Consider the following 5,237-nt stretch of genomic DNA (forward strand, 5'->3'; position numbering starts at 1 on the left):
TGTAGGGAAGCACAGTTTAATAAATGGCTCATCTATGGGGGATTTAGATTCTGTAGTAAATCTTGCTTTCCTTAGGAATCTTTTTTTCTTTCTTTTTCCTTCCTTTTTTTTTTTTAATTGCCAGAGGGCATTTGTGTTTGCCAGAAAGAAAGGGAGACATAGGATTGCAGTCACACTGTAATCCTGTCTCCATTTTTTCATCCATTTTTGGGACTTTGGGCACACATGTACACAAACCCAGTATGCTTCTCGAGCTGCCAGGGCCAGGGTTCACATCAGAGCCAATCATGTGGATCTGGCTTCCTTAACCAGTAGGCTAGTGCTGGCCCTCTTTAGGACTCTTTACCTTCAGCCACTAGCCCTTCCCATCAACGTTTCCCTCTTCTTTCTAAGATGTCTCATGAATTATTATCATGAACTTTCCAAACCTTGGTTTCTTCCTTTTTCCAAACTTAGGCATGGCCTTATCATTATTTTTTGAGAACTCATATCCTTACAAATTATTCTCTTTTGCTTTTACCAGTACTGGTTTCTGTTGACTATAACCAGATAACCTTCATGTATCAACCTCTGAATGTCAAATTTGTGAATTGGGATTTTGGGTATGCACCCACATGCACCCTGTGAGTTTCTCAAGCTGCCCAGTTCAGGACTTGAACTGTGAAGTAGGCCACATGGGATCTAGTTTTCTTTATCACTATGCTATGGCTGGCCCCTGAAATGCCTTTCTACTCCATTCCATGGAAATTGGTTTTCCATTTGTAGTCAATATGGAAATAGAAGGAACACAATATTTGATCACAGTTATCTTTTAACATTTTATTTTGAAATATATTCAAATTTGCCAAAGAAGAGCAAGAATAGTACAGAGACCAATAGTCCTTTAACTTTTTTTGAGAGATTTTTGCTATAGAGCACATGTACTTGCCAGAGAGACAGAAAGCAAGAAATGCCCCCCCCCTTCCCCAGGGGGGATGGCCATGCCACAATCCCTTCTCCATTCTCCTCTGGGGATTTTGAGCATGCACACACACCCAGTGTGACTTTTTTTTTTTAATTGATCATTTATTTAAATCATATAAGTCTTTGACATTCACTTGCCATTGTTTTCCTATAGTCCAAAATAAATTATTTATTTCAACATTTGAGTCTTAACAGGGTGTTATTAGGTAATTATGAGTTGCTATTAGAAGCTGTTGGCTTCAAAAACCAGTAGTGGTTCTTTCACAGAAACACAGTTTCAGATGAGGATATTCAGTCTTTTCCTTAAGTATGAATTCCCGCATAGGAGAAAAAATAGGTAAACTTTCGATAGACATGAGTCACTCTGTTCACCTTGAAGGCAATTAGCCACCAGACTCATTCAGTCTTTCTTGGAAAAGGGACATGTGATCTATACATTGTTGTACAACTTCACAAATGAAAGCTCTAGTCCAAAAGCTTGGATGCTGAGGTATAGCCCTTGAGGATGTTTCCTTCTCTGAATTTTTTTAAAAGAATTATTTAATTTTATTCGTTGTCATTATTTTATTTTACTTTATTGAAGTTGACCAGAGAGATACAGAAAGAAGGAAAGTGAGAAAGCAAGCTACGGGTCTGAGACTCAAACCAGTCACGTGGGTGTCCAGCTGCCTTAACCACCACATCACTTGCTGGCCCCCCTTCTCTGAACTTCCTTTTTTTTAAAAAAAGAATTATTTAACTTTATTTATTTTAATTTGACCAGAAGAGGGAGTGTGTGTGTGTGAGAGAGAGAAAGAGAGAGAGAGAGAGAGAGAGAGAGGGCGAAAAAGCAAGCCACCAGGTCCAGGACTGGAACCATAGTCTACCATGTGGGAGTCCAGCACCCTTAATCACCATTCCACCTGCCTGCCCTCCCCTTCTCTGAATTTTCTAGTAATATGATATTTCAGCCAAGATGTCTTTAATGGTAACAACATTATCTGTATCTTTTTAGGCAGTCTGGACATTGAGAATTAATTTTTCTTGTTTTGTTGTCTGCCATTCAGAATTCTTTATAACATTTTTCAGGCTGAGGTACGTGCCTCAGATCTTTCCCGATCTCACTTCAGCTTCTAGGCTTTGTATAGTGAGTGGGGTTTTCTCATGACAGACAATCAAGTCTTCACCCACATGTTTTGCAACTAACTGCCTCTCAGTGTCATAACTCATCAGGAAAAACACAAAGTCTGTGTTCTTTGAGGTTTTCCCACATTCTAAACACCTAGATATCTTCTCTTTTACATGGATTTCTTCATGGTGACTCCGATACAGATTTTGACCGAAGTGTTTTCCACAATGAGAATAGGAATAGGACTTTGCATGAAATTGCTCATGTTTTTGAGGTTTGTTTTATGACTGAAGCTTTTCCCACTGCGGCTAGTCATAGGCTTCTCTCCAGTATGAGTCCTGTGGTGGGAAATAAGGTAAGAGCTTTCATTAATCTGTTTCCCACATGATGGACAAGTGTATCATCTTGTTCTTCAAGTAAGTTCAGTGAATCAATATGCACACAATTCAAGAGTTCCTTCACTGGAGTATTATTTTCAATGGTAATTAAAAAATCTCTCATTCTTCTTTGTTGTGGAATGGTTATATTTAGTCTTTCTTCTTCATCGAAATCTGGAAGTTGCCTGGATAGTAAGGAACAATCCATTTTACCTGAATCTGAAGACCTTTCTCCACCATCTGCATCCTTGACAGGTTCCTTTTCAAGTTCTTCACCCTCAAGATTATTATTATAGACTAGTAACATTCTCTCTTCAGCACTGTTGTCATCTTTCACTGAGGTGGGCTGCTGAACAGGATGCAGGCTCACACATTCTTCCTGCCAGGCAGAACTGCTTGCAGTACCAGGCAATCTTTCCAAGAGCATCTGTTGGCTTTGTTGAAATCAACCTTAGTTTCTTAGCTTTCTGGTCATAACTTCAGATATGATATGCCAGTCAAATCCCTGGCAATAACCAATGTTTCCAATTTCAATATTTTCCAATCCAGGGGGTCAGGAAGAGATAAATGTTTGTTAAAATTTCAAAAGGAAGAAATTTAACAAATTGCTGAGCCTATCAACAGCTCATGAAAATCCTTAAATCCATTTCTGCCGACTGGTCAGGTCCTGAGTTCTCTTGGTTGTGACTTCTGGAAGAGCAGGGTAGCGTTGGTTTATTCCGCTCACCATGCCAAATCAGATGTTTACCAAATCTTCCAATCCAATGCCATGTTTCCTTCATCGCAAAACTGAAATCGCCATGGGTCAACGGCACCTGGTCAGCGGCCAATCCCCCAGATGGTCCCTAAGACAAGGTGCTCAGGTAGCTGCAGGACAAGTTCTGAGGGTGGCCATTGGCCAAGGGTCACTATACCTTGGGCGAGATACCCACACAGGACCTGAGTCCTATCTGGGTTGCCAATAAAATGTTACCAAACTCAAATCAGGTTCACTCACCCAAACACTATAAAATCAAACCACAGACACATGGTGTGATAAAGCAAAGTACAGGTTTATGGCAAAGCGCAAAGCAAGGAGAGCAGGCAGCTCATACTGAAAAGGCCCGGTCTCCCCCAGTGTGACTTTTTTAAGATATGGGTCTGGGACTTAAGCTGTGGTCCATTACATGGGAGACCAGTGACAAAACCATTATGCCATCTCCTGGTTCCATCCTTTTACTTTGTATTTTTCTCTTTACCTGGTTTATTATATTTATGTGACAAAGTATTCCAAAACTTAGTTGCTTAAAACAAGGACCTTGTATCTTACAGTTTCTGAGAGTTTAGGAATCTAGGGGTGCCTGAGTGGTCCTAGCTAAGGTTTCCCCGAGGAAGTTGTAGTCAGAATGCTGCAGAGGTTACAGTAAGCTAAAGGCTTGACTAGGCTAGAGGATGGCCTTCCATGGTGATGCACATGGCTTTTGGCAGGTTTTAGTTCTTGGACAACTGGATGCCTCTCTAGGCTGCTTGAGTGTCCTCAGAACATGGCAGCTGGCTTCTCCAAGAAACTGGGGCTCAGAGTGAATGAAAAATAGAGCTCTCAGGAAAACGCAATGCCTTTTATGACCTAGCCACTGAAGTCAATGCCACTTCTGCTTTAACCTATTAGAAGAGTCATAATCCCAGCCCACACTTGGGGGAGTTAGACTTTACCTCTTCAGAGGGAATACCATTGACTTTGTAAACATATCTTAAAATCACTTACCCAGATATATAATTTTTTTAACATCTTACCATTTTTTTTTTATAATTCTTTTCTCCAAATATATGTGTATGTGTGTATACACATGGTATTTTCTGACTGACTGGATGCATAGCATCCCTTTGCTCCTTAAGACTCTAGTGTTCATTTAGTTTTTGCTATAGGGCGCATGCACTCTCCAGAGAGAGAAAAAAGAATTCACCCTCCAGTGGGGATGGCTATAGTGCAGTCTCTTATCCTCCATTCTTGGGGTTTGGGACATGCACACACATGCATCTGGTGATTCTCAAGCCACTAGTGTCTTAGCACTCAACTACGAAACAAGCCAGCACCTTCTGAATGCCACTTGCTGGCCCCAGTGTTTATTTCTTAAGGAAAAGGATATTCTCTTTATACAGCATAGTACTAACTCAAGATTTAACGTTGTGATAATACTTTACAGTCCACACTTCACTAATGTCAGCTGTCCCAACACTCTCTCCCTCAGACTGATTTTTAAACAATACAGTAAAAAGGTAGGGGCCACCAGCAAAGTATGACTTGGCCACGTATGGTTTACAGGCAAGGTCTTAAGAAAGGTCCCAGGACTAGGGAGCTGGTGTAGACAAGCATGATCTGACTCCTACTGGGATCGGAGTAGCAGGACAAAAACTAATTCTGAAGAACCAACTTATCTTTACCTCTTAGGTTTCCCACTATTTCTGGAAAATGATCCCCTTCAGTTCCGTCTGTGTTAGAACACAGTGGGAGATTGTGCTATTCGTTTAGGATGTCTGGCCAGCATTCCAGGGCAGCCATTCACCCACGAACAGGTAACATCTTTCTGAAATATAAATTTCTTCCTCTATGAAGTGTGGGAAGTGGGAGATAAGGGCCGGTCCGACCTAGAACTGCTGTGAGGTGGAGCTGGCTGGCGAACTGAAAGCACCCGGCTCAGCCTGGTCAGCCTGCGGGCTTCCGTCCGAGCGCGGCGACTGCGGAGGGCCGGGCTGGCGGGCGGGGCGGCGTCACGTGGGCGGGGCGGGACGGACGGGCTCGTCCGCCGATC

The 5,237-nt window shown here is 42.0% G+C and overlaps 1 pseudogene; it reads right to left on the reverse strand.

Moving 5' to 3' along the window:
* Nucleotides 1–2,046: 2,046 nt before the first annotated feature.
* Nucleotides 2,047–4,216, reverse strand: LOC102496571 (zinc finger protein 200 pseudogene; annotated as a pseudogene).
* Nucleotides 4,217–5,237: the final 1,021 nt, after the last annotated feature.

Source organism: Tupaia chinensis, unplaced genomic scaffold (assembly GCF_000334495.1).
Source record: "Tupaia chinensis unplaced genomic scaffold, TupChi_1.0 Scaffold146687_1, whole genome shotgun sequence".
Classification (NCBI taxonomy): domain Eukaryota; kingdom Metazoa; phylum Chordata; class Mammalia; order Scandentia; family Tupaiidae; genus Tupaia; species Tupaia belangeri.